The sequence below is a fragment of the Acyrthosiphon pisum genome, chromosome A2 (assembly GCF_005508785.2).
Source record: "Acyrthosiphon pisum isolate AL4f chromosome A2, pea_aphid_22Mar2018_4r6ur, whole genome shotgun sequence".
Classification (NCBI taxonomy): domain Eukaryota; kingdom Metazoa; phylum Arthropoda; class Insecta; order Hemiptera; family Aphididae; genus Acyrthosiphon; species Acyrthosiphon pisum.
The window spans coordinates 28,068,419-28,082,741 of NC_042495.1; the positions used below are offsets into that span (position 1 = coordinate 28,068,419).

The 14,323-nt window shown below is 30.4% G+C and overlaps 1 long non-coding RNA gene across 1 annotated transcript; it reads right to left on the bottom strand.

Annotated features, from left to right (window-relative positions):
• Window positions 1–261: 261 nt before the first annotated feature.
• LOC107883231 lies at window positions 262–2,906 on the bottom strand. The gene is made up of 2 exons (XR_001679148.2): window positions 1,196–2,906; window positions 262–551 (listed from the first exon to the last, which is right to left on the bottom strand). It is a non-coding gene; the product is annotated as an uncharacterized LOC107883231 (long non-coding RNA).
• Window positions 2,907–14,323: the final 11,417 nt, after the last annotated feature.

Consider the following 14,323-nt stretch of genomic DNA (forward strand, 5'->3'; position numbering starts at 1 on the left):
AAAAATATTTGACACTAATGTCACAATATCTCGCAGTCATAGTATATGCACAGTATATACAACGAGACCAATGTTGTTTAAAAAAAAAAAATGAAAAAATAATGTCTTAAACGTATTGAATGATTATTGCGATTTGTCAAGCGCTAAAAATAATTTCCTTCTCTTTAAACTGTCAGGACCATAATTCAGTTAATTGACGTACTATGTCAAATTTTAAAACAAAAATAACAATTCGTTTCCCATAATAATTAGTTACGTTTGTTTTTTTTTTTTGTATCTTTGTCTTATTAATCATAAGTTTGATTATCGTCATTCGTTTAAATTAGGTATCTAAGCGTTTTTTTTCGATATCATTATAAAAGCGAGCAAATAAAATAATATGGATTTTAATAATCAATAATCAAACTCAATTTAATTTACATTTATAATAAACTAATTAAAGTCATTTACACTTACCAAAGATTATCTCCAGGGAGTTTCAATAAGCATTGCGGACAGACGTGTATTTTTTCCTACGTGCCGATCACTCTACACATGTCCACTGGAGTTTCCTATAAGAAAAATAAAATTAAAAAAAAAAAAACATTTTATTGATCAGGTGTAATACGAGTCAATGTGAAAAAAAAAACAAAATGCATTTTTTTTTTTAAATTACTTCTTTATTGTTTTTAAAATAGTGTCAAGAGAAAAACGATTGTCTTAACGCCTAATAAAACTCATGGAGTATAAAATATACTGTCTACTACCAATAAGCAAACATTATAATATTATTTCGTGCTTTACAAAAAAATTTATATTCACGACGGATAGTGATAAACGATCGAGATACCTGATGCGACTATCCGTCTACTTTACACCCGTATACTGCCGTCTCATTGGAAATGTGCATTGGGTGCAAATTTTTAAATCGAAATCGAATTTCCCTCGCGTACGAATAATTCTCAACGCGGAAATCGAATTTTTCAATAACGACTGTTATGCCATCATACACTAGGTATATATTATTATTATGACATCGTATTGAACTATGCCGTCCGGTGTAAACAAAATAATAATAATATGTGACTTTAAACGTATATAGACTCGAATTGTTCACAACACGATCGACACCGTACAATAACGATAAAAGTGTAACACAAACATAATATAATATAATATCGACGACTACGAGAGACGATTGGACTATAACACTCACCCTGCCACCGTTCTCGGGGTCATGCCTGTTGTTCTTGTACTTTCCGACTGTTTTCACGGCATCCGGCAACTGAAACTAGAAACGGGAAAAATCGTATTAGGTTCAGGTCGAAATCGAAACAATATAATATCGGCCCCGGAGAGAGCGGGCCCCCAAGATAACGCGAGTGGCACGCGCGGCCGCAGAGTTCGCGTGGCACGCGGCAGTATAGTCTTCGGTGAATTAATTGGAAAACTTGCTAAGTGGTTTTGTTGGTCCGGCGCTAATAGTTTTACACGCGTCGGATACCGGGCTAACAACAACGCGATTACTGCGTACTATAATAGACTGGCGTTTGTTGATTGGACGGGCAGATTATTGTATTTGCGCCGTCATTATAATATCGAATATAGTATTACAATATAATATTATTATCGTAATGTGCTCGTCCACTATATAGGTACAATATCATTATGATAATATCTATTGGCATTACGGTTATAACGCTGGCCATGGCATATCGCGTGAGTTTTGAAGACGCACCGCTGATTTTTTTTAGGATAATTTTATTTGTGAAATTCTAAGCGTGGACAAAAATGTAGAAAAAATACCCGAAACCCGTTGAAAAAATCTGAGGAGTGGTATTTAGAATTTTACCGATATGGTCAACCGCGATGAGCCAATCGCTTCGTTCGCAATAAACACTTTCAATATTTCAAAATGTTTATCAATCTAAAGGATTTTTAAAAAAACGTAAAGCGCGCGCTCGTTTCCAGACAACCTAAAAAAAATGTTGTTAAAAATTAAAAAATGTAACATTAACAAAAAAGTGTATTGGCTTTTCTTAGCTCATTTAATTATATTTCAAATCGATTGAGTGATGATTTCCCTGTTATGACCACAGACCGGCATGTACAGCGAACGGTATAAATTCAGACTGAAAGATATTTTATTATACAACGCGACAAGTAATAATTTATAATTATAGTCAGTCGTAGCAATGATAGACAGCCCGAGGACGTGAAACTTTGGCGTCCATCTCCGGCTCTACGCGTATATATACTCGTTAATAATATTATTTTCATCCCTCGCGTAAACTTTTAAACACTGCCGATACCGATTTCTCAGACACCGATTGAGTACACAACAACCAGTCAAACGACAACCGTAAAAAATCGTTCTCGATTAATACTCGTGAGCGACGATAATTTTTATAATTTCTCATCGGTGGTGGCATTTGCGCGTGAAAACAATATTTATTATTAACGGTTTTCCGTGGCAGGCCATATATTATTATGAGCGAACACCCGACGTATACGAATCGATGTGTTGTTTTATTTTTTCCGCTTGTCAAGCGCCAGAAGAAATTGTTATAGTAATAATATCTACAAAGACCGTATTATAATAATATAAACATTATAAACAAGGCGTATCAGTAAATTTTTTTTATACGCACCCTGACAATAATATTTACGACCCACGATTGTTTTTTAAGCCTATAAGACAACAATATAGACACGAGAATTAATATCGTATTTCAATAATATATATCGATAGTTCTGTACGGTATATATCTGTTTATGTTTTGCTGTTAGGTCAAGTTAGGAAGAAATTAAGAAAAATAAAAATTTATTAACTTTAACAATAACAAAACATCAAGATATTATTCTATTTAATATTATTTGTACCTATGCGTACCTAACTTATAGAATATGAATAGCATTGGTAAAAATCGAATAGTAATACAATTTATTATTTCTAGGTAAATATTATAATCTCTGATTTTGATCCTTTGTGCATATTTCAAAGAATATTTTATATTTTAATATGCGTTATACATTTCCATACAAATCAAATCTTAGTCACACTTCAAAAGTATCAGTATAATAAAAATATAGTCAAACGACCACGGTTGAATTTATAGTAAAAAAAAGTCCGTATTTTATTTATTAAGTAATGAAATATCAGTTTTTTTTCTTAGGTCTCGATGGAATATAGTCGTATATCAACGGGGAAAAAAAAATTTGTCAACGAAATTGGATTTTGATCTTATATTGATGGCCGATAAGCCACAGTCTCGGTGGAGCGTGAGGGTTTTTTGCGGGCATCTATTGCTAAGCCCAAAGGGATTTATTCAGACTCCCTTACTCCTACAACTTTTTCCGTTAACAAAAAATAATTGAACACACAAGATCACTAACTGGTTATTACTCAGTAAAGCATTTCAATTATGATTAATTAAATTAAATATTACATGATTGTTTTTTTTTTTTTTATCGTCATCACATCTTGAAATTCACTTAATTCAATTATACATTTCAACAATACAAGTATCTAAGTGTTAAAAATAAATTCAATATAATTACCACTTGATAAATAATATTTTAGGTTATGGGTTTAGAGACTAACTAATGTATCATATATCAAATCATACATTTTTATTAATGTCATCCCATACTTTATACTGTATAGCGACCACGGCTAATAATTAATACTGGCACACTTATTATTTAGCAAGAAATAATAAAAATTCTTATCTATCATATATTTTGTTAGATATAAGAGAGAGTAAAAATAAAATAATATAGTATTAAATGCTTGTTTAATATAATATATAATAGGGGTACAGCAATAATTAATACAATGAAGAGATTTAGTTGGTGACCAAGAAATAATACAAATGTTTTCATTCGCCCCCTCCTTCTGAAAAAAAATATTCTAAATTATACCTATGGGAACCGATTACACATAATATATTACATTCATTCTTCTACATCAGACCTAATGTATACAAGCCCGGATTAAGACATTTTGAGTTTTAAATGAGGTATATTATATTATATTATTTAATATTATAATATAGGTATAGGTACCCTTTATCTTAAATATATATAGATATTAGGTACATATCAATAAATAATGAATAATAACTTTATTTATAAATAATAATTTACAAGCTTTTTTCCTCGCTAAATAATCATCGATTTTTTTTTTTTAGGTGATTTATAAAGTGCTATAGCCTATAATGAAAAAAATAATCGACGAATCTGAGGCCCCTAAATAAATTCTAACTATCGAGACCCGGGGGCCATGGTCCTCCCTGGACCCCCCACCCTTAATCCGGGCTTGAATGTATACATTATATTCTTTCACACAATTCAAAATTATTTCTTATAATATTCTCGTATGATGTGTGAGGTAAAAATTTTAATCGTCATTGAAAATCAACACATAACTCAATAAATATCTATAAAATTCGATTGTCAAATCAGCGGGCTTTCGTTGACTAGGAGTGATAATTTAACTCAATACTAAAAACAAATCCATTGTTGTCATGGTTAGTACATTTATGATAAGTTATTTGAATTTAATTATTTTTTTTATCACTCTGCTAGCCTGCCGGGTTGCATAAACTATGACTAAACATATATTAATGAATCAATAGTGAGCTAATGTTCCCTTATACAATGATTTAGTGGCCCATCAATGGTCCATTAAGTTAGGTAATTTTTTATAAAACTCAGCGGGAATAATGGAATACTTATCTAAAATAAAATATATTATACAAAAAACATCAAATAGATAAAATATATATAATAATAATATTAAATTAACTGACGCGATGGAGAAATTTAGTGACAATATAAATAGTCTATAATATCATGTTATAGGAAATAAATTTCCCGGCCGGTTGGCGCTGCTGAGTGCCTGCCCACTGATGTTAAATTTTCCTGTCACTATTACCATTAAATTATAAAATTTGCTTATTGTACTCAACGTTGTATAGATTGTAAATATTTTGAATATAAAATAAAAAAAGGTGGGCAAGTGGGCTCTGCTGTACATTAGATTACAAGTGGGTCACTGTAATAGGTGGTGTTAAATTTTAATTCAATGATAGAATATCATTGTATAAGAAAAACGAATTCTGAGCGAAAACGGTCAGTCAGCAAATGATATTACTAAGTGTATTTTATGATATTATTATGAATAAAGTAATTTATATTTTACCTATTTACGTGGAACTTTATTTTAAATTTTTGATCTTTAGCCATAAAAAGTTGAACATTTTATAAATTTTTAACTACTAAATGATTTGTACATTATCAATTTGATAAATTTTATCGTGATTTGAACTTTAAATTACTATTAAAAGAAAACGTGCCTATGTCGTTTTAATAAATTTTTTATCTAATATTGTAGCAGTGTATTATAAGGAGCTTTGTATTAATTTTTCACGATTTTTGACCCAACAAATAAAATTTAATTGATATTTCTAAAAAAAAAAACTAAGAAAATTAAATTTGAAATTGTCCGTAAACAGCTCCAAACGAATCAAAATCTCATGGTGTATATAAAATGAAAATATAAACATTCAGTAAAAAATTTTTATGTATCTACAGTATTTTCGTATTTAAATTATAAAAAAATAAGGAAATTGGTACATCAGAAATTAAGTAAATATCCAATGTTGTAAAAATATGAACTACAAACGCTCATAAAAATTTAATTGAACTTTCTTGTAGAAATTTTTTTTGTGAAAGATAGACTTATCTTATCTTGCATAAATCCATACATTCATCCGCTCAGAATATACAAATATATTTATATATATATAGGTAATTTTCTATATTATGTTAAAACAAATTTAAAATTTAAGAATAACTAAGTTATATAATTTAAACTACAAATTGTATGCTTAAAATTTTTAAAAAAACTATATTTTTACTCACCTGTTTTTTCAGTTACAAATTGATGAAAATTTTCAGGTGGATGAACAGGAAGTTTTTGTTTAATAGTTTCATTAGTTTGCTTGGCTTTTTTTAACAAATAACGATTTTTTAACCGGTCCCTTGTTTCTTGATAATTACGACTGACAGTTGCAACGGAAGGCTAAAATTTTTTGTGTAATATTTACTTATGACATTCAAAATGTATCAATGTACTAGGTGATTTTTTTTACTAATTATTTCAAAAACTATTTATGGTTTTGGAATATATTTTTTTACATAATTTTAGATTGTTACAAAATAAGATTTTAGAACAAAATTTACATTTTTATAATTTTTTGTCGTTATTATTTATGATTTTTTTTATTATTATTAATGACAACCTACATTTTTGTAAGTGCATCAAATTTTAGATGAGTATTTTATGTTATAATAATTATTTAAAATGCAGGTCAGCACAGGAGTAACGCAAAAAATATTGTTCCATTACTCCACTAATCTAAACTTCAAATTCTTATAACTTAATATTTATTATCTTCACCTCTAAAATATAATTTTTATTTATTGGAATACTTCAAACAATATTTTGCTTTTGAATAATATGAGATTAAAAATGTATGCTATGATTAAAAAAACTAAGACCTTTAAAAATTGCAAAAAAATTATGTTTAATAACGACATAAAATTTTCTAAAGAAAATTGTTTTAAGGGAAGTGGCAGTGGTGATTTACTGTATTTGTCTAACACACGTGAAACATAGGAATTCAGTCGTGTTTTCATTCCAACTTACAAATTGAATTCTAAAAACTTTCAATTTGTTGTAATGTCTACTTGAGATAGACTTTCCCAGATTTTAATTTTTTTGATTTTTCCTGCTCAATAAATTTAAATACACCATTTCCTTTTTCAGCATAATTATTTTCAAGATTGAGTGTGATTAAATCAAAAATGTGTGAAATAACTAAAGTATTCACTTTGATAAATTCAAATCGGTTTATAGAATTCTTATCGGCTTAACTAGATGAATCAATACGTAGGAATGAAAGCAATTCAAAATTCTTATGTTCCATGTGACACAGAAAATTACACCTTCCAATCCCCTTAAAAATTTTAATAGTTTCTTGTTAAATGAATCACCTAGTATAATTATAATAATATTATAATTTAAATACTTACAACTCCATGCCCAAAAACTTCACAATAACAACAGTCACATTGTCTTGGACTTGAAGAAGAATGTTCTGAACAACTATCATCTTGACTTAATCGGCCTGAACTACATTCTGGTGTTTCATTGTGATGATGCATATGTTTTACATATTCAGTACGTCTTTTAGGTAACTAAGTAATATATGTAGATATTTAGAAAAAATTTACATTTATAATTTAAAAAAAATAAATTGTTGAAGATAATAAAATAAATAGTAAAATAAATTAAAACCATTATCAATGAAAAAAATAATATTATTTAGTTAAATAGGTTTGACTGAAATGAAAGCAAGATAGAAAAATAGAAAAAAAATTAATTGTTTTTACCTTTTTTCCAAGATTTGTAGTTATATTTCCTGTTACTGACTTTTCATCTTCATCAGTAAATGTTTGACAACTATATAAACGTAACATTTTTTCTTTCATATTAGAGTAAGAAGATGAAATTGAATTGATGTCTTCGTTGTCTTGTAAATTTGTAGATTTTCCATTCTGCACACATGGATCAAAATCTATTGAGGAATTTTTAAGAGTTTCTACCTACATTTAATAAATAGATATATTACAATTTTTAGTTTAGTAACTTAAAATTTTAAATAAACAAATTAAATATTATTGGTTGGGTAATTACAGTATGTATGCAATCACAATAATTACAAACTCCGTCATCATCTATATCTTCACAATTATCATTATCTACTCTTTCTCTAGAAATGAAAAGAAAATATATTATTATTAATTATTTTAAATTTCCCAAAATTACAATTTAGTTAAAACTAACTGATACTCAGGAGTTGGTAATTTAGGTGGTTTTGGGATGGTAAGATCTATTACCAAATCATCGTTTGGTGGTATTGAAGAAGAAAACATACCATTTACTTCTTTCAACATAGAATCCAACATAGCCCAAATGTCATTACATCTAATCATTTAAATAAATATTTAATAGTATAAAGTTATAATATCATTAAATGTTTTATAAAATTATTACTTAATGTTACGACTCCGAGTTCTTGCTTTGTCCCATTCTAATATATTAAGTTTTACCTCCTGTATAAAATTTGTATAATCTTGAATTATACGTTTACTCAATAAAGACTTTGACAATATTGGTGTTGATACAATCTAAAAAAAAAATGGTTATCATTCTAATAAAATAAAATAAATCTAAGGTTTCAAAACATACTTTTTCTGCAAATTTAGTTACAAGATCATATATCGTTCTATTAGCATAAAGTTGAATGTGATATAAATATTTATTTATCATTCGCCATGTTAAATTAAATTTTGATAGATGATATTCTTCAATAGGTTTAATAACATCTTTTAAATGATTAGTAGCAGCCATTAAACTTCGATAGATGTCTAATAAACCTAGAAATAAAATAATAATGTTAATACAATTTAATAGAATAATTCCAAATAACTTACAAAACAAGAAAACTTGAGGCATTTCTGGAGTGTCTTTGTTCTTTTTTTCAAGTATTTGCATTTGCCTAGACCTTGCTTCTAATAGAAATTCCATTACAAGGTTTTTGACATTTTGAAATATATGATAAGAATCAAAACTTTTAGATCTAGAAAATTGAAATTGAAAATAATAACATTTTAACATTATAAATTTATAAATAAGTTAATTTTACTCGTAAGCAGTTTCTTTAAATATATTAAGGAGTGGGTAGCGTTCAACTTCAACACCATCCATAGCCATATCATATACATTTCGAATGTAAGACATAAGAAAATTCCATTTTGTTTCCCATTTTTGCACTTTATTTTCTTCACTAGTGTTGATAAACAATTATATAAGTAACATATTATATATATTGAAATATAAAGTTATATTATTACTTTAATTCTTTATTGATAATGAAATCACTGAAGTTATTGCAAAATTCTTTGTCTTTTTGATTTAAAAGGTCTCTCCAATCTTTTTCAAGCTGAAACCAAATATACATTAATTATTAATTAACTAAAAGAAAAATTAAAAACTTTACAAAATAATATAAACAAATTTATAAACTACCGTATAATAAGTGATTTTGTAGAACATTTTTATTTTATCAAATAGATTTGGTATAGGTATTATTTATTTGTTAATTTCAAAAACCATAAAAATACAATATTTGTCGATCTAATATTCATCATAGTACCCAAATGGCCATAATGACATATTATATTCTTACTGATAAGTAGTAAAACAAACAAGTTATTATATTTATAATATTCAAATATTCAAATTATAGGTAGGTAGCATTTTTTATTTTTTACATTTTTAAAAAAAATTATCCTATAAAAATTAATAATTTTTATTAAATGCGATTTAAAGGAATTTAAATTTAAAGCAAGAGTAGAAACATAACGCTTGAAGAGTTCTTTTACATAAAAACATCATACAGATGTTCATTTAAAAAATACACTTGTGTAAGTACTATTTCCGACAAAAATATAAAACAGCATTAATTACCACAACATAAAATTAGGTAGCTGTTGTAAAAATTAGAACACATTAAACTTTTATAAACCATATGTGCAGTGCAAAATTGATGGTAACGTCATGGAGCATACATCTCATTGTGACTTACCAATAATGTGTTATATCCAGGGGTACCTACAAAAACGATTGCACAAAAAGAAAAACTTGCACGGTCGCCGACCAAATAACTATTCATTCGGCACCCAATACCCATCACGACAGTTGAACACGGCACACGTGTAACTCGTCAGCAAACGTTTTCGCAAACCAGATAACAAGTCGAGTTCAACTAACTCGTCCTCCACCCAAAACGTCAAACAACATCCGCGCATATACGTACCTGATCGTGTTCTCGTTCCATGTTTTCGTGGTCAAAAACGGCCGTGTCGTCGTTGTCGTCGACGCTGGTGCCGATTCCGTCTCCGTCGATGCCGTTGACGCCGCCGACGCCATTGTTGTACTCGCCACAATTATTGTGTTGCGCCGCCGATTGACAAACGGCTGCTTGCGGATCGTTCTCACCGTCGGTCGCGTTCACCGCAACGATAATGCTCATGGTTTTCTCTTAATTTTTAGCAAAAAAAAAAAACACTGTGTCTAGGTACCCGAGTGCACGTGTACGCAAAGCCGTGTATATAATATTCAATACCCGGCAAAGGCCCCTAACCCTAACCCCACAGGGTGGCAAACGTGAAAAAAAATCTTAAATCATTTACAGTGATGCCCACGTGGCCACTCGCTCGCTGCACTGCGCTCGAATAAAACAATGTAACATCACCTTAATTTGGTAACCGCCATATAACCACTCTTACCATTTTCTCTTATCACTCACAGGCACCCGGGTATCTAGAGTCTAGACCCAGTAAAAAAAAACTATATCTTTTGTAACCAAAACAGTTCTCGTATGCGCGAGCGCGGGTGTGTGTGCTGTGTGGTGCACGATATAAACAACATGGTATGATCGCAAAAGTCCAGATTTGGTCCAAGTCCTAGTCAGCACTATACGTCACTTGCTTACCCGTACCATAAAACAATATAGAAGCGAAACTCGATCAGCTGATGGGTGAAGCGTTTACCTATGATCTGAAGTCCGAACAATGAAACTGTTTCCGTACACTAACATGATGTTATACCCGTATTGAAAAACCGTTTCCGCCTAATAGGCAGCCCTGTTCTGTGCGGGGTCGGGTTGTTTCTTCTGTTTACATTTATCATAGATTACTCCCCCCGGAGACCGTGTTCAAGGCCACAATCGCCCGATTCAGCAAATTCACGGATTTTCATACCCCTGACCGTACTATCGTATAGTCATTAAATTATTATTATCATACACTACTCTATGTCACATGCTTACCGAATGATCTGACAGTCAAAAATTACGATCATACCTTGTTTTTAATATCATGGTATCAACCATAATATTATTATGTCCCGAGATAACAATGATTAATATTATATTAAGCTATTGGTGGCAATTTCGAACTACTACGTCACAACAAAATAACTAAAATAGTTATTCTAGATTTTTTAATATGTAATTTCGTCCAAATATGAAATTAAAATGACTATAAAAATAAACTGTGTAAATGTATTTTTTAGATTTTTTGGTAACAGAATAAACTACTTACGTGGAATCTTGTTTTAAATGTTGATCTTTAGATATAAAAGTTGAACATTTTTAACTACATAATAATTATTCAATTTCAAAATGTTGTCAAAATTCGATCTTTAAATGCTTTTAAAAAAAATTTAGTATAATATATATATTTAATATTTTTCAACTGCTATTGTAACAATATATCAGGAGTCTTGTATTAACTTCTCACACTTTTTTACCCATAAAATAAAATTTTATTGATATTTATACAAAAAAAACTAAAAAAATTTAAAACTGACAATGTCCGTAAACTGCTCAAAAAGAGTCAAATTATTTTAAAAATTTTATCGTATATATAAAATGCTAATATAAACATTCAGTGAAATTTTCATGTATCTACAGTTATTCGTTTTTGAATTACAACAAAATAAGAAAATCGATACATGGGAGATCGAATGAAAAATTAAGTTAATTTTAAGTTAATCAAATTTTTAAGTTAATCGAATCAATGTTGTAAAAATATGAATTTCAAACGCTCATAAAAATTTAATTTGACTTTCCGGAAAGACGTTTCTTTTTTTACAAAGGTAGATAATCTTATAAGCAATCCTGTATTACCTTTTGAAATCTTTGATTTAAAAAAATAACTTTTATGAATTCTTAAATCAAAATAATTTGCTAATTTTCGTAATTTTTCCATATTTTGTCAATTTTTGAACTTTAAATGGTTATAAAAAGAAAACGTGACTAAGGATTTTTAATATTTTTCAAATGTCAATGTAACAATATAGTAGGAGCCTTCTATTAACTTTTCAAGTATTTTTACCCAACAAATAAAGTTTTATTGACATTCATAGAAAAAAAACTAATAAAATAGGAACTGAAAATGTCCCTAAAACACTTCAATACAAATCAAAATATTTTGAAAATTTTATCGTGTATAGAAAAATAAAATAGTTAATATTTTAGTTAAGTTAAAGTTAAGTTAATTAAAAGAGCAATTCTTTAAATAAAATTATATGATTGCTTAATTTAAAAAACATGTTTTTGATTGGAAAGGCTATTTAAAAAAAGCTTCTTATCCTAAGCAAATCAAGAACAAGTTTTTTTCATTATAAATACTAATTTATTGAATTTATTCTATAAATCTCTTGTGACAACTAACTAAAACACAAAAAAAAAAAAAACAATTATTTACATGCAGAATAATGTAGGTAATAGAGTTTAGAAGATGAAAAAATAATTAAATACACCTATATATTATATATAATTGTTATAATATCAGAAAAATATGTTGTACTCTTTTTTTTAAAATAATATTTTTATTTAAATGATCTTACACATAAAAACTTCCTGATGGTAACACATACATCATATCATATACCATTTTGACTTGAGCCCTTTCGCATCATAACTTTAGACCTATTGCTTGTAATTTTATAAGACTTATGTTCTTTGTCATTAAAACAAGTTATAGTTAGTGACTTAGGCCGTTTCTCAAAAAAAAAATTCGTTATAACGACTTATTACCATACGCATTCTATTTTATCTCGTAAGCCAAATCCCACATGGCATCTATAGTGGTACCATTCAGCCCGGCTTGAAATTTCACACAGAATTAATGTATAAACAGAAAATGTCCAAAATTGACTTAAGCCCTTTCTCTTAAACACCGTCCAATTATCCTGATAAATCTATTGTGCACGATGCACACGATTGGAGACAAACACTTTGAACATAGAGTGAGGTTTGACTAACCAAGACAAAACTATCTGTGAATCAGACCAAGCAAAGGTAGAGTCTACGTTCAGTTTATCCTGTAATATCGTCAGAAGGCGGTGCAGCCACCGAGCAAGTAGAACAGCGACACATAACTCGAGTCTAGGCACAGTGGAAGTCTTTACAGGAGCCATTTTGGTTTTGGATCCAAGTAGCGAAATAGAGACAGAGTGATTGTGTGTGACTGTGCGCAAGTACACTACTGCCGAGTAACCCTTTTCTGACGCATCGCAGAAGCCGCACAGCTGAACGCGAGACTGCAATTGCGTGGATAGGAAACGAGGAACCTTTACATTTGATAGTGCCGGGAGACTGTCGACAAACACGGACCAACAATTGACCAAATCTGGTGGTAGAGGGTCGTCCCAGGATACATTCGCCTTCCAAATCCTTTGCATGATATGCTTAGCATAAAATATGACTGGAGCGAGAAATCCGATCGGGTCATAAATTCTCGCGATGGTGGACAGAACAGTACGTTTAGTTGGAGTGTGTGATGATGGACATACGTTGAATCCGAACACATCCATCGAGGGATTCCATTGAAGACCCAAAACCTTTGTCACACCACCCTCCTTATCGTCGAAATGAATGACGTCAGAAGCACGGTCCTCCAAAGGCACGGCTGACAATATAGATGGCAAATTACTTGACCATTTTTTGAGATCCAGACCGGCGCGGCCCAGGACTAATTGCAGATCTGATTGCAACTTGAGAAGTCCACCGGTAGTATCAGCTCCAACACATACGTCATCGACATATGTCTGATGTAACAACGCATCTCTAACCGTCGGAAAGTCATCTCCCTCTTGGTCTGCTATGTCTTGGAGTTTCTTTTCCAGATTCTGAAAGCGTCGCACAGCTATTTGTCTGGAACTGGGAAACGTCTCGGACCGGTGTTCATTTAAAAATGGTAGTGGAACTACAAATCGTCCCGTAGAATCACGTGTCCGTTTCGAAATGTAAATACTTTCACATTGACCGTCCTTGGTGAATGTGTCTGGAACTTCGTCCGGCTCTTCCACTTGCCAAAACCGTTGGATGATGGTCTCTAAAGAGATGGTAAGTGACACAACATTAGATTGGAACGATTGAGACACAGAGCCCTGAACAGGGCCGATAATGATCCAGCCAAACAAGGACCCGAAAGCAGCAGGCAACGAATCATTGATGACAATTCGTTTACCGTTCATGACTTGGGAGTACACATCAGCACCCAAAAGTAAATCTATGGGGTCGGAACGGTCGAATCCTGGGTCTGCAAGCGCTAAGTGACTAAAGTGCTGTTTGACTTGAGGTGCGAGAGGACAGATAGGCATGTTACCGGTGATTTTCGGAAGGATCCAAGCACTGACGTG